The 22488-nt window shown below is 43.4% G+C and overlaps 1 protein-coding gene across 6 annotated transcripts in view; it reads left to right on the top strand.

Moving 5' to 3' along the window:
- The window catches only part of SEMA4A (semaphorin 4A), a 105659-nt gene that overhangs the window by 36521 nt on the left and 46650 nt on the right, over nucleotides 1–22488 (top strand). For 2 of the 6 annotated variants that reach the window (XR_010086314.1, XM_063440317.1), the window contains exon 1: nucleotides 14464–14675. The exons of 1 other annotated variant lie outside the window; for it this stretch is intronic. The gene's annotated coding sequence lies outside the window, so the exon portion shown is untranslated. Of the gene's footprint in view, nucleotides 1–1100; nucleotides 1614–8694; nucleotides 8714–14462; nucleotides 14676–22488 lie in introns of those variants that run through there. 3 more of the 6 variants (XM_063440318.1, XM_063440320.1, XM_063440321.1) reach the window with 3 other exon arrangements.

Raw genomic sequence — 22488 nt, 5'->3', positions numbered from 1 at the left:
AGTCAACATAATAATTCTTCTAAATACTATCACCACAAATGCTGCCTTTTATCCTTTGTGTTACAAAGGCAGGATAGCCACTGTGTTTTATACTTATATTTTGGTAAATCTGCAAAATAAATTCAAATAGAGGCAGGGACAGTGTGTGTCAGAGACTGTGTTTTAGAAGCAGGGGCTGTGTGTGTTGAATACAGACACAGTGTGTGTCAGAGGCTGTATGTTTGAGGCAGGTGCTGTGTGTGTTTGAGGTAGGGGGCTGTGCGTGTTTGAGGCAGGGATAGTGTGTGTCAGGTTGTTTGTGTTGAAGGGAGGGGCAGTATGTGTCGGAGGCTGTGTGTGTTAGAGACTGGGACAGTGTGTATCGGAGGCTGTGTGTATTAGAGGCAGGGACCGTGTGTATTGGAGGCTGTGTGTATTAGAGGCAGGGATAGTGTGTGTCAGAGGCAAGGATAGTGTGTGTCGGAGGCTGTGTGTGTTAGAGGCAGGGATAGTGTGTGTCAGAGGCTGTATTAGAGGCAGGGACAGTGTGTGTGGTTTTGAGGCAGGAGGCTGTGTGTGTTGGAAGCAAGGAAAGTGTGAGTCAGAGGCTAGGGGATTGTGTTTTTGAGGCAGGGGACTTGTGTTTTTGAGGCAGGGGACTTGTGTTTTTGAGGCAGGGGACTTGTGTTTTTGAGGCAGGGGACTTGTGTGTTTGAGGCAGGGGACTGGTGTATTAGAGGCAGAGGCTGTGTGTGTTAGAGGCAGGGGGTCTGTGTATTGGAGGCAGGAACTGTGTGTTGAGAGGCTGTGTCTGTGTTAGAGGCAGGGGCTGTGTGTGTTTGTTTGAGGTGGCTGTTTGTGTTAGATGAAGGAGGTTGTGTGTTTGAGGCAGGGGCTGTGTGTGTTTGAGGCAGGGGCTGTGTATGTTGGGAGGCAGGTGTGGTTTGAAGGCAGGAGCTGCGTGTGTTGGATGCAGGAGCTGTGTGTGTTGGAGGCAGGAGATGTGTGTCTTGGAGGCAGGAGCTGTGTGTGTTTGAAGCAGGGGCTGTGTGTTTGTTGGAGGCAGGGGCTGTGTGTGTTTGAAGCAGGGGATGTGTGTGTTTGAGGCAGGGGCTGTGTGTGTTTGAGGCAGGGGCTGTGTGTGTTTGAGGCAGGGGCTGTGTGTGTTTGAGGCAGAGGCTGTGTGTGTTTGAGACGGGGTGTTTTGTGTTATAGAGGTGTAAACTCTGTGTCCCAGTGGCTAGGGCTGTGACAGATGTCATCCTTGTATTTTTTTTCTTGAGTCTAACACACAATAGATGGGGAGAGCCCTCCCTGGTGAAACCCCCTCCTCTTCGTTTTAGCTTGGACAAGGCTTTTATCTAAACATCTGGAGCTGGCGTCTGGCCCCCTCCCCATCACACGAGTTCCATCTGATCCGGAGCTTAAATGGTGCATGGTAGCCATGACAACCACAGGATGTAGAAGCCGCGGTTAACGTGGACTCTACCGACTCACAATAGCAGGGTAGGTGCACACCCACCTCCATGAGAGAAAAGGGAGGATCCCAGACCCTCTGAATACAGAAGAGACCCCAGCCAGGTGACAGCTCTGTACATCATCTTCTATAGCTGTGCCAAACAGCTTGTATCCAGGTCAGTATCCGACTCCCCTATGTGCAGGTCCGAGGTCACTCCCTATCCCCTATCTGTCTGTCTGTAGCCCATCTGTCTATCCATAGCCATGGTATGCAGTGAGACAATTGATATCATCCCCACAAGTCATGTGCTGTACTCTGATTTGTTAATAGCGGGGTTCCACCACCCCATCTTTGTGGGGATTTGCTATATATAATTTCTATATAACCCTATGGTGTATTATGTATGTATTGCGCCCAGTTTCTGCACTAGACATTGCGATTCAGCCCTCCCACCGCTGTAGATGCAATTTAGATCAGTCATTTGTAAGGTGTGTTTTTCTGTGTCTTATCTTAATTTCCATGGTAAACCCGTTATCATGAGTGTACCTGTTTTTACTCACTGTGGCAGGTTGCAGAGCAAAGTGGTATACTGTGGCTACATACAACAATCTGTTGAGAGGTCTAGTATTTGGGGAATCCTTGACAAATACAACTGTAGTCAAAACAGTGTCAGTACACCTCTCTTAATAACATTAGTGTCACTTGTTAAATAACAGATACACCTGTACTCCAAAGGCTGTGGTTCTTAACTCTCATAGCCTTTAGCCAAGCAAAGCTTGGAATTACGCCCCAGCATCAGGTTAGAGTACTACCCACGGTGGGCAAGCTGCCTTATCGCTTGCTGTAATAGTAAACGCCGTTTCAAACAGTGAGGTAATAGCTCTGTGCTCACCTGAATGAAGCACCATCACAACTTGCTGTTTTGACTGTGCTATTTCAATAGTGAGGGTTTTTTGGCAACCAGACATTGCTTATAATGCCCAGTGGTCGAGTTGCAAAGCAATTAAATAATGTGGGGATCAGTCCAGTGATCGCAACTAGACTGCTCTGTCAGTGCACAGAGCGATATACGCTTTTAAACATATTTTTGTAAAAATATATATATATATACATAAATATGAAAAAGAAAAAAATCAATATATATAAAAAAAATCTATATTTACAAAATTTTCATAATTTTAATTCCCTCACAAATAGAAAATCATTTGAAAAGCTCATACAAAATTATTAAATCAAAGACATGTGTATAGTGTATTGTATCACGCAGAGCATTCTAACATGTGTAGCCGTGTAGTATCACGCAGAGCATTCTAACAACATGTGTAGCCGTGTAGTATCACGCAGAGCATTCTAACAACATGTGTAGCCGTGTAGTATCACGCAGAGCATTCTAACAACATGTGTAGCCGTGTAGTATCACGCAGAGCATTCTAACAACATGTGTAGCCGTGTAGTATCACGCAGAGCATTCTAACATGTGTAGCCGTGTAGTATCACGCAGAGCATTCTAACATGTGTAGCCGTATAGTATCACGCAGAGCATTCTAACGTGTAGCCGTATAGTATCACGCAGAGCATTCTAACGTGTAGCCGTATAGTATCACGCAGAGCATTCTAACAACATGTGTAGCCGTGTAGTATCACGCAGAGCATTCTAACATCTGTAGCCGTATAGTATCACGCAGAGCATTCTAACAACATGTGTAGCCGTGTAGTATCACGCAGAGCAATCTAACATCTGTAGCCGTATAGTATCACGCAGAGCATTCTAACAACATGTGTAGCCGTGTAGTATCACGCAGAGCATTCTAACATCTGTAGCCATATAGTATCACGCAGCGCATTCTAACAACATGTGTAGCCGTGTAGTATCACGCAGAGCAATCTAACAACATGTGTAGCCGTATAGTATCACGCAGCGCATTCCAACAACATGTGTAGCCGTATAGTATCACGCAGCGCATTCTAACAACATGTGTAGCCGTGTAGTATCACGCAGAGCAATCTAACAACATGTGTAGCCGTATAGTATCACGCAGCGCATTCCAACAACATGTGTAGCCGTATAGTATCACGCAGCGCATTCTAACAACATGTGTAACCGTATAGTATCACGCAGAGCATTCCAACAACATGTGTAGCCGTATAGTATCACGCAGAGCATTCGAACAACACGTGTAGCCGTATAGTATCACGCAGAGCATTCTAACAACGTGTAGTATCACGCAGAGCATTCTAACAACATGTGTAGCCGTATAGTATCACGCAGCGCATTCTAACAACATGTGTAGACGTATAATATCCCGCAGCGCATTCCAACAACATGTGTAGCCATATAGTGTCACGCAGAGCAATCTAACAATATGTGTAGCCGTATAGTATCACGCAGCGCATTCCAACAACATGTGTAGCCGTATAGTATCACGCAGCGCATTCTAACATGTGTAGCCGTACAGTAACACACATCGCATTCTAACAACATGTGTAGCCATATAGTATCACGCAGAGCATTCTAACAACATGTGGTGCTGTGTAGTATCACGCAGATCATTCTACCAACATGCAGAGCTGCATACTAGCACGCAGAGCATTCTAACAACATGTGGCGCTGTATAGTATCACACAGAGCATTCTAACAATATGTGTAACCGTATAGTATCACGCAGAGCATTCTAACAACATGTGGCGCTGTATAGTATCACGCAGAGCATTCTAACAACATGTGGTGCTGTATAGTATCACGCAGAGCATTCTAACAACATGTGGTGCTGTGTAGTATCACGCAGATCATTCTAACAACATGCAGAGCTGCATACTAGCACGCAGAGCATTCTAACAACATGTGGCGCTGTATAGTATCACACAGAGCATTCTAACAATATGTGTAACCGTATAGTATCACGCAGAGCATTCTAACATGTGGCGCTGTATAGTATCATGCAGAGCATTCTAACAACATGCAGAGCTGTATAGTAGCATGCAGAGCATTCTAACAACATGCAGAGCTGTATAGTAGCACGCAGAGCATTCTAACAACATGTGGCGCTGTATAGTATCACACAGAGCATTCTAACAATATGTGTAACCGTATAGTAGCATGCAGAGCATTCTAACAACATGTGGTGCTGTATAGTATCACGCAGAGCATTCTAACATGTGGCGCTGTATAGTATCATGCAGAACATTCTAACAACATGCAGAGCTGTATAGTAGCATGCAGAGCATTCTAACAATATGTGTAGCCGTATAGTATCACGCAGAGCATTCTAACAACATGTGGCGCTGTATAGTATCACGCAGAGCATTCTAACAACATGCGGAGCTGTATAGTATCACGCAGAGCATTCTAACAACATGTGGTGCTGTATAGTATCACGCAGAGCATTCTAACAACATGTGGTGCTGTGTAGTATCACGCAGATCATTCTAACAACATGCAGAGCTGCATACTAGCACGCAGAGCATTCTAACAACATGTGGCGCTGTATAGTATCACACAGAGCATTCTAACAATATGTGTAACCGTATAGTATCACGCAGAGCATTCTAACATGTGGCGCTGTATAGTATCATGCAGAGCATTCTAACAACATGCAGAGCTGTATAGTAGCATGCAGAGCATTCTAACAACATGCAGAGCTGTATAGTAGCACGCAGAGCATTCTAACAACATGTGGCGCTGTATAGTATCACACAGAGCATTCTAACAATATGTGTAACCGTATAGTAGCATGCAGAGCATTCTAACAACATGTGGTGCTGTATAGTATCACGCAGAGCATTCTAACATGTGGCGCTGTATAGTATCATGCAGAACATTCTAACAACATGCAGAGCTGTATAGTAGCATGCAGAGCATTCTAACAATATGTGTAGCCGTATAGTATCACGCAGAGCATTCTAACAACATGTGGCGCTGTATAGTATCACGCAGAGCATTCTAACAATATGTGTAGCCGTATAGTAGCATGCAGAGCATTTTAACATGTGTAGCCGTATAGTAGCATGCAGAGCATTCTAACACCATGTGGTGCTGTGTAGTATCACGCAGATCATTCTAGCAACATGCAGAGCTGTATAGTATCATGCAGAGCATTCTAACAACATGCGGAGCTGTATAGTATCACACAGAGCATTCTAACAACATGCAGAGCTGTATAGTAGCAGGCAGAGCATTCTAACAATATGTGTAGCCGTATAGTAGCATGCAGAGCATTCTAACGTGTAGCTGTATAGTAGCATGCAGAGCATTCTAACAACATGTGTAGGCGTATAGTATCACGCAGAGCATTCTAACAACATGTGGCGCTGTATAGTATCACGCAGAGCATTCTAACAATATGTGTAGCCGTATAGTAGCATGCAGAGCATTTTAACAACATGTGTAGCTGTATAGTATCACGCAGAGCATTCTAACATGTGGCGCTGTATAGTATCACGCAGAGCATTCTAACAACATGCAGAGCTGTATAGTAGCATGCAGAGCATTGTAACAATATGTGGCGCTGTATAGTATCATGCAGAGCATTCTAACAACATGCAGAGCTGTATAGTATCACGCAGAGCATTCTAACATGTGGCGCTGTATAGTATCATGCAGAACATTCTAACAACATGCAGAGCTGTATAGTAGCATGCAGAGCATTCTAACAATATGTGTAGCCGTATAGTATCACGCAGAGCATTCTAACAACATGTGGCGCTGTATAGTATCACGCAGAGCATTCTAACAATATGTGTAGCCGTATAGTAGCATGCAGAGCATTTTAACATGTGTAGCCGTATAGTAGCATGCAGAGCATTCTAACACCATGTGGTGCTGTGTAGTATCACGCAGATCATTCTAGCAACATGCAGAGCTGTATAGTATCATGCAGAGCATTCTAACAACATGCGGAGCTGTATAGTATCACACAGAGCATTCTAACAACATGCAGAGCTGTATAGTAGCAGGCAGAGCATTCTAACAATATGTGTAGCCGTATAGTAGCATGCAGAGCATTCTAACGTGTAGCTGTATAGTAGCATGCAGAGCATTCTAACAACATGTGTAGGCGTATAGTATCACGCAGAGCATTCTAACAACATGTGGCGCTGTATAGTATCACGCAGAGCATTCTAACAATATGTGTAGCCGTATAGTAGCATGCAGAGCATTTTAACAACATGTGTAGCTGTATAGTATCACGCAGAGCATTCTAACATGTGGCGCTGTATAGTATCACGCAGAGCATTCTAACAACATGCAGAGCTGTATAGTAGCATGCAGAGCATTGTAACAATATGTGGCGCTGTATAGTATCATGCAGAGCATTCTAACAACATGCAGAGCTGTATAGTAGCATGCAGAGCATTGTAACAATATGTGGCGCTGTATAGTATCATGCAGAGCATTCTAACAACATGCAGAGCTGTATAGTATCATGCAGAGCATTCTAACATGCGGAGCTGTATAGTATCACACAGAGCATTCTAACAACATGCAGAGCTGTATAGTAGCATGCAGAGCATTCTAACAATATGTGTAGCCGTATAGTAGCATGCAGAGCATTCTAACAACATGTGTAGGCGTATAGTATCACGCAGAGCATTCTAACAACATGTGGCGCTGTATAGTATCACGCAGAGCATTCTAACAACATGCAGAGCTGTATAGTAGCACGCAGAGCATTCTAACACCATGTGGTGCTGTGTAGTATCACGCAGATCATTCTAACAACATGCAGAGCTGTATAGTAGCACGCAGAGCATTGTAACAATATGTGGCGCTGTATAGTATCATGCAGAGCATTCTAACAACATGCAGAGCTGTATAGTATCATGCAGAGCATTCTAACATGCGGAGCTGTATAGTATCACACAGAGCATTCTAACAACATGCAGAGCTGTATAGTAGCATGCAGAGCATTCTAACAATATGTGTAGCCGTATAGTAGCATGCAGAGCATTCTAACGTGTAGCTGTATAGTAGCATACAGAGCATTCTAACAACATGTGGCGCTGTATAGTATCACGCAGAGCATTCTAACAATATGTGTAGCCGTATAGTAGCATGCAGAGCATTTTAACAACATGTGTAGCCGTATAGTATCACGCAGAGCATTCTAACAACGTGTAGTATCACGCAGAGCATTCTAACAACATGTGGCGCTGTATAGTATCACGCAGAGCATTCTAACAATATGTGTAGCCGTATAGTAGCATGCAGAGCATTTTAACAACATGTGTAGCCGTATAGTAGCATGCAGAGCATTTTAACAACATGTGTAGCCGTATAGTATCACGCAGAGCATTCTAACAACGTGTAGTATCACGCAGAGCATTCTAACAACATGCAGATCTATGTAGTAGCATACAAGTAACATAACTTGCAGAGCAGTCTGACATGCAGAGATGTATTTAGCATGAAAAGGAATATAGTTATGTGCAGAGCAGTTAATTAGCAGAGCGGTCTACAAGCACAGCAGCCTCCTGTGGATCCCTCAGGGCTGGGAAGGTTTTATAAAAAGTGGAAAAGTGGATACTGGGCGGATGTTGTAATTAGCCTAATTGACTAGTAAAATAGATGAATGGGATTCTGGGCGGGCTGTGTTCCGGCATCGGCTGAGAGTCAGGTCACTGTACACTGGTCAATATCCCATTATCTGCCTTGCATTCAGCAGCACCCCGGGGGTGTAACGCTTCATGCCAAAGGCAAGTGGATATACCTGCTCATTACTGGGGTACAGTGGGTGTATTTTTACAATCTGTGCAGATACTGGACACACAACGTGATCACAAAACTACCAGAGGAGCCCCTGTTATGTAGTGAATACAACTTCAGCTGGGTGCAGAATCCATGCGTCCACTACTTGCTTTAATATGATATTAAATAGAGCTTTGCAAACCGTTTCTTATGGACCAAATGGGACAGTATCCATGCTTCGAAAAAATACCCTGTTTTGAGGTTCCTGTTTTATTCCTTCTTATTTGGAAAGCAATTGTGTTTTCCAGTTCATATTTTGCTGCTTTCTGTTACACTCTGGCTATAAAAGGGTTAATCTTTTGCAGATCATTTGGAGACACAGACAGCTATAGGGCGATGTCTGACTGCAAGGCTGAGCCACAGTGTGTAATGGGTTAATCTCCTCTATAAAGAGCAGATGTTCATGGGGGGTTTAAACAACTGTAAGCTTTCTGATAAGTGTTTAACCTCTTTTTCTGCCAGCAGGCCCCTGCCCACCAAAACATCATCCTTTGCTGAAGAACCAGGGTCAGTCAAAACATTGGCATCTGGTAGGAATCACATTAAGTAACCCTGTTATAGCAATCCCAGGTACCTCTTTACTGTTATGTGACGATAATAGCTGACCTAGATCACATGGGTTAATTAAAGACAATGTTTTTTTTATTTAGGGTGAGTCACTATAATTTAAAGTAGGCTATTGGGTCGGCCCCTTCCCATTACCCTCATCCAGCCGTTGGCAGCCGTTGAGTACCCACTAGCACCGAGATATACTTTACATCAGGCCTGCCCAACCTGTGGCACCCCAGATGTTTTAAACTGCAACCCCCATGATCCTCTGCCTATTAGCCTTGATTCTCTGGCTATCTGTTTAATTCAAAAAAGCATGGGCATTGGCTATCTGTTTTATTCATAGAATCATGGGCGTTGTAGTTCAAAAACATCTGGGGGCCGCAGGTTGTGCAGGCCTGCTTTACATGAATAGAGTGGAGCTTATTTACTAAAGGCAACTACCATTTCTTTCTTGCAATGCTGCATTTTTACACCAAAATGTCATTTACTGCTAGTAACCATAGAAACCATGACACCATTACCCATCCAGTACATGAAGTTACTCCGTAGATTAAATTCTGATTTCCTGAATGTTTAAAGAGTCGTTTCCTGGCGTAGAATTCATGGCTAGTGGGCCTCCGAGCTCCCAATCAGGCTACCACAGATCGCCTGACTGTGAATGTATGCCGGAATAAAATGTACTGCCTCTGTGGTGACAAAATGGCCTTAATAATGTACTGTGTTAATCAATTTGATCAAATCCATGCTTGTGGTCTGGATAACCTTTTTTTAAAAGTGTTATGTAGGGTTACTCAAAATTAACCACAAACCCCTTTCCTCCTCCTACTCTGTAAGGGAGGGGCAGAGAAAAGCCAGTGTCAGGTTATGCGATATGAGTCCAGGTAAAGACTCCTAGCCCTTCCCTATTCACAGAGTTTGTGGAATGCAAGGTAAACATGATAATTGGCATTCAGAATGCCCAGTCATAGGACTATTGGATTCCATCAATGTCACTTGGCATTCTCTATTCATTGCTGGGGTCTCATGGACTTACCAATTGGTGTTTTTTTTTCTATTTTGTTATTGTTTTAATTGGCTACAGTAATACAGTGTAAAATCCTCTATTTTTTATTTTCTTCATAGATTTGGAGGTGACTGTATTCTTATGCTTTTTTTCTATTTTTCCTTTTATGACACAGCTGTCACACCATATTATTGTATCTAGTGGTAATCGTGTTGTACACATATCCAGAAATTATTTTTGCCGTAGTTGTGTAATGTTTGTAGCAGAGACACGTCTGTACATTAAAAAGTGCAGTAGATATAGTACATCTGCCTGTATACCTATACCTATACCTTATGTGTACCCTCTCTACTACTTTGATGAATGCCACTAGTAAACTGTCTTTAACTTAAAATATTGATGCCAATCTACAGTGTAGGTCCCAGCGCAAATCTTTATAGCGGTCCCTTCCCTTGGAATCCAGTGAAATGTCCTTTTTTAGGCTTTTCGTACTCGTGAATTCTTCTGATCCAAATCATAGGGAGATCTGGCTTAGATCATAGTGGGGAACTAGTGTCAAAGGCAGTGTCGGCCCAACACAGACAAAGAAATTCTATCAAATCTTTTAAATTTATTTTTTACACTTACAGTCTATAATTTCACAGTTAATCATAGGCCTGTGCAATAGCATTATTTTAACCCCTTAAGGACCAAACTTCTGGAATAAAAGGGAATCATGACATGTCACACATGTCATGTGTCCTTAAGGGGTTAAACAAGCATTTGCTTCTCACTTAAAGTAAACATAGCATCTTCTATAGGTACTTTATATTAAAAATAGTTTTTGAAAAACTGCAGGATGCTCTTAAGCTTGTCAAATGTCAGTGATGGATTCCACAGAGCAGACAAAAAATAAGTCCGCTACGAGTCAGGATTGTTACTTCTGTGCCAAAAATGCAACCCTTACGATTGTCCGTTCCTCTGCTTCTCATAACTGTTAAGACTGTTCTCAGTTTATCAGAGAATTGTGGTTTCCTCTTAGTGGGTACCAGAGGCAGCTTTAAACGGCAGACCTAAACATTATAATTATAATCGGAAATGGAAGCATTTCTTTCTGTTGCTTATCATGTTATGTAAGAAGGCAAGTGATCTGGGTCTTTTTTTATAATAGTTGTGTGTCTACAACACACGAGGATCTACCTTTCGGCCAAACTAACTTAATGAGTTAGGGAGAGGAGATTACCACAACTGATGAACCACTCTCCCACCATAGAAAAGAACAGTTAATTTGATTAACGTCGTCATCTTCCATTTCCTGCCCCATTATCGCTGACCCGAGGTCATAACCGAACCACAGAATCAGATCTATTTTCCATTTGTTCCGGCTGTCAATATATTTCCTAAAGGCTGCAATTCAGCACATCACCCCTTTTGAAGTGTCAGTTCTTGGGTTTCTGATGAGACATTATTAGCAGGGTACGTGCACGACAGTCTTTACTGGGGGCCTGTTTTTTTCTCTTGGTCGGAGAACATTTTGTCCGGAGGACATTCCTGGATGTGATACAGACTCTCTTTCTTATAGCAGTGGCCCTGTCCCAGGCCAAAACAATGTGGGCCTTTAATCTCTGGGGCAATGCTCTTCTCAGGCGAGATGCCTGGCATAAGATAATCTGATGGTCTGTTCTCGTGTCGCTGTTCACATACACTCATTAACTCACTCAGCATTCAGAAAGACATCTTCTCTCTACTCCAGTGTTTGAACTCTCTGATGCTCTTCCTGGCAGCGGAAGGTAAAGATTTTCTGTTAGTGGGGGAAGTGTTAGGTCTGGAAGGAAAGGGGTTAATTTGATGAGTGCTTGTTTTATGGTAGAATGAGTTAGGTTTCACATTATTACCCTGTAGCCTATCCCTGACCTATAAATAACCAACTGCGTGATCTGCTCATAATTGGCAGCCAATTTGCCATCACTCTGACCGGTTTTACGACTGGTCACCTCCCGTACCAAGTCACACATTGATTGCCATTTAATGAGTAACAGAGTGTAAATGACACCTGCATAGTTGATGTGTTATATATGATTGTTATACACTGTCACTATATAAATAGTCTACCCCAACCACTCTAGTAGTTTATTTCTCAAATAACAAAAGTAATACTTGTATTTCTCTGATACTTCTATATCTGGAGCTCTGTCTCCACCTGTGAATTCTAGCTAAACGTTATCTAAACCCAAGCATCTAACCTTAAAGGGATGCTGTAGGCACTCAGACCACTTCAGCTCATTGAAGTAGTCTGGGTGCAATGTCCCTTTTGCCCTTACTGTTCCAGTGAAACTGCAGTGTTTACATTGCAGCACTAAGTCTGCCCTCAGTGGTTGTCTACCAGACAGCTACTTCCTGGATCCAAACGGAGATCTGATCTGGTAACTGACGCTGGACGTCCTCACACTCTGCACGAGGGCATCCAGCATCAGCTATTTCCCCATTGGAAAGCATGGCTTCAATGGTTTCCTACGGGAGGTCTAATACACGTGGAATTTGCCACGCATGCGCATTAGCTCCCGTCTCGGAACGTTGGAGGAGGGGGCGCTGCAATCCAGCATCGAGGGGCATCAGCGCTGGGATTAGGTAAAGAAATAAAGGGTTTTTAACCCTCTATGTACCGCGAGGGAGGTGGGTGGCAGAGGGAGCTATAGTGCCAGGAATACAGCCTGGCATTTATAGTATCCCTTTAAAGTGGCTCTGTCACCTCAACCGACCTTTCTCCTATTGTTTCCTCTCTCAGAATCTGTTCTTCTTTTCTTCATTTCTGATCTATTTCCTTTTAAACCATAAGAAAAAGTAGAGACTGTTTAGTCTTCTGTATTAAGGCAAGCTTCACCCTTTGTTAGCTTTAGTAAGCAAGTGGAGCTTGCCTTAAACCATTCTTTTGTCACAATTGTCAAGCGTAGGTAAAATACTTTCTCACATTACAGCGGCTCTCATTAATTACAAAATATCAATTCTCAAAAGCATCCCAGGAGCTGCAGTGCAGAAACGGTCCATTCCACATTAAACCTGCCACTACAGTTAGCTCCCTTACAGGTCCAGCATGTCACTCGCAGTGATCAATGCATGCATAATGCAATACACACAATGTCTCAGACCTATATCGTGTCCCTAACGTCATGGGGGCCTGGGCTGCACTTTATTTGCTAAGGGTTGTAAGCCGTGTTCCTGGGGATGAAGCTATCTCTGTGAAAGCCTCAGACACAGCAAACATTCTGAGCTCTCAGGATAGATGGGGTAACGTTTCTTCCCAAAATGAGGAACATTATGAGATACGATCTAATTTGCTCACAGTCTTTTTGCTGCTTGCTTTAGGCCAGGTGTTGAAATCTGTATGTTGTTCATTTTCCCCCGTGCGTGCCATAGTAAACTGATGATTTAGGAACAATAAATCCATATGTTAATGTGGGAAATCAGTTGTAAATTAATGCGAGCAGTGCCTTCAGCATGTGTGAGGGCTGTTGGGCAAATAAATGCCCCTGTTGGCTAATATTTGAAGCTTTGGGCAAGCCGGTATCAGGGCTCCTAGTAAATTAATTGAAATACTGATTACATTATCCTTCCAAGAATGAATGGAATGTCCATCTCCTGGATACTGTATAATGAGCCCTCTCTGTGTCAGGGTCCAATACCTGTGTGTGCCTTGTTTTGTAATGGAAGCCCCAGGGAGCTCTTTTGTTAGGTTACCTGGTCAATTCACTATTCTCATCCCCCATAGTGAGCATGCCTCCAGCACTCTGCATTGTGCCTGTCATTAAATTATACCTTTCAGCAGTTTCGCTCAGCTGGGAGTCACAAGCCCAGAGACCTGAATCTTGCAGCCAGCTGATTCCTGCTCCAGTTTATCACTCAGAGCTATGGAATGTGTGAGTAGTACAGGAGTCAGCAGGAATCCATGGACTAGATGGTCCCACTCGGACAGGTAACTCTAACTGGCTTATCAATAGAGGAAATGAATCATCGATAACATGGGGAATATCCAAGGATGGAACACACTGGGAGTTTGTTAAGCTTGCACCACTGCCCTCTCCGGGAAGCCTTTATTTATATGGAAATTTAAACACTCTGCTGGTAGGAGGTTTACTGAAAGCACTGCCTTCTCTATGAAACTTGTACACACACACAAATTATGCAAATTCCATTACCATTACTACCTCTGCTGGAAGGCTGATCTGTGAGTCAACTGCCCTGTATATGAAACTTAAATTCTTATTGAATGAATGCAGGCTGCTGTGCTACCTCTTCTAGAAGGGTGATTCAGAAATCTGTTTTGAATTTGTAATTCATGCAAGATCATATGACATTACTACCTCTTCTGGAAGGCTGATCCTTGCTTCAACTGCTCTGTTTGTGGAATATTGTGGGTTACGGTGACATTGCTAGCTCTGCCAAGTCTGAACTTGCAAGTCCACTGTCCTGTTAGAGAATTTATTTGGAATTGATGCAGGATCCTTTAAGATTACACCCTCTACTGGAAGGCTGATCTGTAAATCCGCTGCCTGTGGAGCAGATTTAATTAATACAGGCTCCTGTAACATTATTACTGCTGGAAGGCTGATCTGTAAAACCACTGCCCTGTCTTTGTTGCATGTGAGTATGATGACATTTGAATGCCTGACCACCTGCCCAACCCCTTTGTGGAAGCTGTTCCATGCAGCCACAACTCCTGTGGCAATGGCATGCGAGTAATGTGCCTGGGGACTCTGTCTCTTTAATAGAGCTCACGCTCTGTTTGTTATTTATTATCTCAGGGGCTGGGCAAGTTACAACTGGATGGAAGTTAGTGCCACCCCTTTTGACTTTTCCTTACACAAGCTGTCAGCACCACAGCTAATTCTCTCTGTACTGCCCTGAGAATAGCCTGCGTTTAACCCTTTGGACACCAAGCTGTGCCACCTGCTGACAGGTAAGTTCTGCTCCCAGACCTGGGGTTCCACATGTGAGGATTGGGTGATATGTATCATGTACTCAGTACAGCTCTGTGTTCTAGCGACTGCACCTAGACGGGGAGAGGTGTACGTTTTGGCAGGAGTTCTGTATAAAGAGGTTGTAACCGGTTTTAGGAGGCAAACAGCTTGATGTATTTCAGCAATTCTGTGAATTCCTACTCACTGTATTCCCCTGTCTCAATATGTCTCAATAGTCTCAACAAATCCCAGGGATTACACAATACCGAGTGCGGACTCTCCTTTTGGCTGAGTATTCTGGGAATAGGTACTCTGTTTCACTGTATGGTGTGTTTCCAGGGGCTGACTGTCTGGGTAAAAAACTGTAGCTAGTTTCTCACCTGGAGAAACAGCCTAGGGGTGTGTTTGTGTCTGTTTCGTTTGTAAGGTAAATGTAAATAAGTGTAAACAATAGAAGCATTGTATTGTTCTATCAGCAGACTGGTGTCTGAAACTGGGATTCCCTTCCCTGAAAGAACTCCTACATCACCCACTTTCTATAAGTTCTCTGTAAAACCCACGGTATATCAGTGAGATATTCACCCCGTATTCTATCACTCTCCAATCTTATACCACCTCTACTGGGTGGCATCTGCCTGGGGCTGTCACCATTTAGAGTGAATTCCTTACTGTGATCCGGTGTGAGATCTACCACTGATGCTCTAGACGAGTCGACTCATTCCTTGTTACGATGAAACCTCTCTCGGGAGTGACCTGGCAGAGACATTATGCATTATTTAATGTCATTTTCAAGTGCATCCACACCGTGTTCCCTAGAGATCTTCTTTCCTATAGAAACATCATCCGACCTACCCTGTGGCAGATGGAGCTGGCACGCTAAACCCACTCCTAGCACAAAACACGTTCGGGGGCCCTGGTTTTATCTCCAGTCAGGGATAGTCAGCTTCTACCTCTCTATGGTCATTACAGATTACAGTCTACCTCCCTGGGAGCACGTTGTATGGCCAACCAGCTGTCCAAGCATTTGAGTTTTAAGAGTCGGGCATTTGTTTTTGGAGCTAGCTGGATCAGTCTGCTTTCCACTCCTGAACCTTCTATCCTGAGTGGACCTGGTCCCAGGATCCCAGATTAGATTTCCTCCATTCCTTCATATTCTGCTCTGAATTTGTCTGCTCACGGGATCCCATATTACCTCCATTCCTTTAAACTCTGCCCCTAGTAGACCAGATTCTGGGATTGTAGATCATCTCTTCAGATCTTTGATCTTTTGAACAATTCTTTACATCTGGGTCTAAATCAGAGCTTTTATATTCTCTCTGTCATGACTGGAACTTGTCCTGTCAACCTACATCCTTTCTATCTTTCTGGACTCTTATATCTTCTCCATTCTGAGGATCTGGCCTGAAATCCTAGTTTTTCTTTTTTTATAATACATTGTTTGTCTTTTTGGTATTCTAGCTTTTTTTCAATCTGTTTCCCTCCACCCTTAACTGACTTGACCTAGTATCCTAGACCCTTCTCCATTCTACTGTTATCTGATTTGGAACTGGTCCAGAGATTCTCAATCCTCGGCCATTCTGTTTTCTGGTCTACTATTTCGAAATGGTCCTGAGATGCTAGATCCCTCTCCATTTTAGATCTTCTTCAAATCGCAGTCACGGATACTTTCCATGTTTCTGGTTCTATCAATCACATGTTTTGTTGTGTCGGACCCTGACAAACATTATTAACTAGATGAAACTAGGCCTGTCTATTGCAAGCATTGAATTCCCTGTTTTACACCCACCTCTCCTGAGAGGCAGCCCATTGTATAAACTGCCAACGTTTTTACAACGTCCCATGCTCTCTGTCTGACTCGCTTGTTAATAGAAGTTTTATCGTCCTGTGAGGCTGATCACATTTCATAACATCCTGTTTGTTAATCTCCTGCTGGCTGCACATCCCCTGTCTTAAAAAGCGTAAGATTCTGGAAATCCTAGAGGAGAATTAGCGGCTGCTTTGACATTACCAGGAAGCTCATTTTGTTATCCTGTTCGGAAACGTCAAATTCTGCAAGGGATCTTATAAACGCAAACAATCAAAAGTGTTTCATCTCAGCAGTATTTATTAAATACTTTATCCTGACAAACCGCCATTAATAACATGCAATGTGTTCGTAGTATAAACCCATAGATTGCAATCGATACTAAACTAGTTTTTAGTGTGTGGGATAATAGGCACGTTAGCCGCGCGCCAACTTCCTCCGAAACACAATCATTTAATTTGTATTTACCACTCAGTAAGAGTATATGCTTATTACTGTTTTACAAAAATATGTATTATATGTTAATTGTTTTGAGCAATATCTTCTTCAATCTAGCATTCGTTATTTTATAGGCCTTTAAACCCTTTATGGTATATTTTTTTGGAGAGGACTTTATAGGACGCTGCGTGACACGAAACATAAACCTCTCCAGCCTTGTTTATCTGGTGTAGCTATAAAAGCGGTGAGTTCAGCATTATGAGGCAGGTGGTTTCCATTTAAATTAGCCATTTCTGTGTCACTATCCCCGGCCCACAGGACGAATTCTTTACGCTGCAGCTGCAATATTTGCATGGCTTGTGTTTGATTAGCAAATCCTGACGTCAGTTTGCGATCTGTAGAAACTACAATGAAACCCTAGACATCTCCGAGTGACTTTCACACCTGTCTTACGTTAACCTTCTCTGTGATGGAGGTTGTTTAGCTTCTAAAAGTCTAACGCGAATAACGTCTGTGCATCTCGTATACTGTACATTTATAATCCCCATTACACAAAGGCGATTGGACAGTTTCTCAAAGAGGGTTTTGGAAATATATATGCTGTACAAAGATTCATTATTGTTTTACTATTTTAATGTATGGTGTAGCATATTATTTCCTCAGATTTAGTCCCAAAAAGTCATAGATTTGTCGTATGCACAGTATTGGATACAAGCATTATCTCCCATTTTGTTAATTGAATTGGGCCGTTCCTCCAGATACAACGTTTGAGGTGTTCAGTAATTGTATCTCCCCTCCCAGATTCCCTGCATGAGTGGTATCCTACCATCCCTGACACGATTGCCTGCAATCATTAGGGAGTGCTGAAATGTCCAACATGGGATTTAAACACTTGGACTAATTCTAGGGGTGTTGGGTTAATATCAAATTGTGCCCAATCAGAGCCCCCAAACTAGTGTGTTAGACAAACTGATGGACCTTTTACAGGGACACTTTACAAACACTGTTTGGGACACTTCCAGAGGAACCTTGCAACTCGGGATTCTACCACTGGGCGACAGGTTAGAAGCCATTAGGGGTTGTTCTTTAAATTCTGGCTAGAATGTTGAAGAGTAGCTGTCAAGGCATTAACTGCAAGCCCTAGATCAATTCAAAACCGCAAGCCTGACATTCCTAAACTCTCACCGAGCTGTGACCGTATTTATTTTTATTGGACCATGTGTGAGTTTACTCAGTAAATGTGAATATGAAACACTCGGGAGACCCCAAGACCAGACCCTTCACAACGTGGGCAGCACAGCACCACCTAACCTGGGAAGCTGCTTTAAGAAAGAAATAACTACAACTTGTGGATTCATCAAAGCCCTCTCCAGCAGGGATTCTGGGATTGCTGTTTAGCTGTGTCTCCCTGGTTTACAAACTCAGTGCAGCGATAGGTGTCACAAGTGCCTTGCTGGGCCTCTACAGCGATTTAGGGACCCCTCTCAGAGCTCCTGCACAAATGGTGGTGCTATAAAATCGGGTAACGGTGCCCACAACAGAAAGTTTGGGATGTCCTATGATAGTACATATAATATCATCAGGCCCAGCTAGAAAATATACAAGAGTATGAATAAATGTATACAACCCCTATCAATTAGCAACCTGCAGGACTGATTAATAGCCCAGATCTATGGATACATGCATGTATAGCCCAGATCTATGGATACATGCATGTATAGGCCAGATCTAGGGATACATGCACGTTTAGCCCAGATCTATGGATACATACATGTATAGGCCAGATCTAGGGATACATGCACGTTTAGCCCAGATCTATGGATACATGCATGTATAGCCCAGACCTATGGATACATGCATGTATAGCCCAGATCTATGGATACATGCACGTTTAGCCCAGATCTATGGATACATGCATGTATAGCCCAGATCTAGGGATACATGCACGTTTAGCCCAGATCTATGGATACATGCATGTATAGGCCAGATCTAGGGATACATGCACGTTTAGCCCAGATCTATGGATACATGCATGTATAGCCCAGACCTATGGATACATGCATGTATAGCCCAGATATACGGATACATGCATGTATAGCCCAGATATACGGATACATGCATGTATAGCCCAGATCTAGGGATACATGCAGGTATAGCCCAGATCTAGGGATACATGCAGGTATAGCCCAGACCTATGGATACATGCATGTATAGCCCAGATCTATGGATACATGCATGTATAGCCCCGACCTATGGATACATGCACGTATAGCCCCGACCTATGGATACATGCACGTATAGCCCAGATCTATGGATACATGCACGTATAGCCCAGATCTATGGATACATGCATGTATAGCCCAGACCTATGGATACATGCATGTATAGCCCAGATCTATGGATACATGCATGTATAGCCCCGACCTATGGATACATGCATGTATAGCCCCGACCTATGGATACATGCACGTATAGCCCAGACCTATGGATACATGCACGTATAGCCCAGATCTATGGATACATGCATGTATAGCCCAGACCTATGGATACATGCATGTATAGCCCAGACCTATGGATACATGCATGTATAGCCCAGATCTATGGATGCATGCACGTATAGCCACAATCTATGGATACATGCACTTATAGCCCCGATCTAGGACCCGCATTTTTGCATTGGTGGTCTTCTTTTTTCCTCACATATTTACACAGATTGTAAAGCATCTATCAGATCTTTCTAACTTCCTTTTTTTGTTGATTGTTGACAAAGAAGAGAAACAAAGATCCCCATCAATGAGTTTTAAAGACCTTTCTTCTGGTACTCGGTGAGGAGTCGAGGGAGCACAGTGGGTTCCTGGGGATGGGCATGGTGGGGGAATCTTCTTGATTGCATCTCTCCAAAATGCTCTTTACATAATGTTCCCTTTTAAAAGGACACCAACTCCCCAGGCAGGAAATTCCACCTCTTTATTGCTCTTACTGAATAAAATAATGTCCTTTGTTATAAATATACCACCCTTTCTTCTAATCAAAGGCTTGTGAGATACTGGGGAGGAAGAGAGGCCATTCTGTGTACATTCTTTAAATTAGAGGTCTCCTTTTAATGGATAACCAAGTACTTTATAGTTGTTGTTTTTTTTATAACTGACATGTGATCACATATCTTGAGCTACGATGTGGTCTACCCATAGCCATGTTTTATTTCCCCACAGCTTTGCTTTCTTGCACAACATTGCACAAGCTTTCAATCCAGCAGACTGACACTGTGAACCGGCCTGTGTCTGCAATTTAAACATAGACTTTTATCTCCAGCAATAGAATAAATTGGGCCAACTTTCATTTCCCCCTTCTGTCAGTAAAAATACTGTATTGTGCAGATATAACATCAAGCTACATCCTTTTGCTTGTTAATTGAAGGAAATGCGAGATCTGTTCTTTTATTTAATCCTCAGTAGTTTTTTAGGTTGGCATCAAACCTTTTCAACCAGTCCATAACTTCTCGTGTCACAAATCACACTATACCACAAAATAATTCTGGCCAGGAAAATGTAAATGGTGTAGTCTGACGTAATTTAGGAGACAGTAGTTCTGTGCATAAGCCCATGTTCCTAATGCTATGTTTAAGTATTTTTTAATAAGCTTGTTATAACATTCCCAGCTAAGAATGTTGCAGTTATTCTTTACTCTGAGTACTCTGTCTGTAATTACAATGCTGCAGTCTAATGGGTGCAGACTGGTTGTTGGTTTATGTTATGGAGCTCAATCCAAAATAACATGAATTTCCCACGTTTATTATTATTTATATAGCGCCAACAAATTCCGCAGCGCTGTACAATGGGTGGACGAACAGACATGTAGTTGTAACCAGACAAGTTGGACACACAGGAACAGAGGGGTTGAGGGCCCTGCTCAATGAGCTTACATGCTAGAGGGAGTATACCTGAGCATCATATTGCTGAAATTAGCTTTTAGGTTGTTGTTGGTGCATGGAGGAAGTGTAGCAAGTGTTAAACCAGACACTATTTCAACATGTGGTTACCAGACGGAGAGAAGTTGTGTTCAAATAAAACTGTAACTTCCGCCATCTGGAACAAGCAGAGGTTATTTCAATTTGTGGCTTGATCATGGGTGTTTTTTGTAGCTATTCATGTTTTTAGAACCTTTTCCTTGGTACATTTAAAGTTTACCCAGTGTGTAACCACAATTAGCCTCCAGAAGCCTAGCTCCGTTCAGCTTGCAGAGCTAGCCACCAATCTCACAAATAAATGGAGAGCAAGTAGCAGGCTCACAGGTCAGGAGCTGGTAGCGGCCTTACAGCCTCGGTGCAGGTAGTGAGTTCACATACAGCCTCGGTGCAGGTAGTGAACTCACATACAGCCTCGGTGCAGGTAGTGAGCTCACATACAGCCTCGGTGTAGGTAGTGAGCTCACATACAGCCTCGGTGCCGGTAGTGAGTTCACATACAGCCTCGGTGCAGGTAGTGAGCTCACATACAGCCCCGGTGCAGGTAGTGAGCTCACATACAGCCTCGGTGCAGGTAGTGAGCTCACATACAGCCTCGGTGCAGGTAGTGAGCTCACATACAGCCTCGGTGCAGGTAGTGAGTTCACATACAGCCTCGGTGCAGGTAGTGAGCTCACATACAGCCCCGGTGCAGGTAGTGAGCTCACATACAGCCTCGGTGCAGGTAGTGAGCTCACATACAGCCTTGGTGCAGGTAGTGAGCTCACATACAGCCTCGGTGCAGGTAGTGAGCTCACATACAGCCCCGGTGCAGGTAGTGAGCTCACATACAGCCTCGGTGCAGGTAGTGAGCTCACATACAGCCTTGGTGCAGGTAGTGAGCTCAAATACAGCCTCGGTGCAGGTAGTGAGCTCACATACAGCCTCGGTGCAGGTAGTGAGCTCACATACAGCCTCGGTGCAGGTAGTGAGCTCACATACAGCCTCGGTGCAGGTAGTGAGCTCACATACAGCCTCGGTGCAGGTAGTGAGCTCACATACAGCCTCGGTGCAGGTAGTGAGCTCACATACAACCCCAAAGCAGTTAACAAGCTCACATACAGCCCCGGTGCAGGTACCGATCCCACAGTCTAGGTTTGGGTCGTGAACTCACACCTTAGGAGCAGGTAGTGGAGTCACAGTCTAGGTGCAGGTGGCAGGCTCATGGCTTAGAAGTGGCTAACTGCCTTATAGACCCAGTACATGTAGCAGGCTCACAGTTTGCTAGATATATGCAGAAGATTCATAGCATAGCTCCAGGCTCTGATGAGCAGAATTGATCGTTGGAGATACACAGAGGATTATGGGATAAGATCAGACCCCATAGAGCAGAATGAGAGGTGGTGGTGTTTAAAGCTTCAGACACTGCAGTGAAACTATCACTAGGGAGGTTTTTGCACAATCAAATAGTTAACTAAAATGCAGCTATTGTTTGTGTTAATCATTTGTAACAATCTCACTAGTTTATTTTAATTGTATTTTAACAGCCCTTGCATGCAATGTAGTCCTTCTCCAGCAGGGCAGTGTTTGTGCCTGAGTCTGGCACGCTGGAGCAATGTCTGAGTGCACAC

Source organism: Pelobates fuscus, chromosome 13, assembly GCF_036172605.1.
Source record: "Pelobates fuscus isolate aPelFus1 chromosome 13, aPelFus1.pri, whole genome shotgun sequence".
Lineage (NCBI taxonomy): Eukaryota > Metazoa > Chordata > Amphibia > Anura > Pelobatidae > Pelobates > Pelobates fuscus.
The sequence above is the reverse complement of the archived record's forward strand: the minus strand, read 5'-3'. Positions and strand labels throughout refer to the sequence as shown.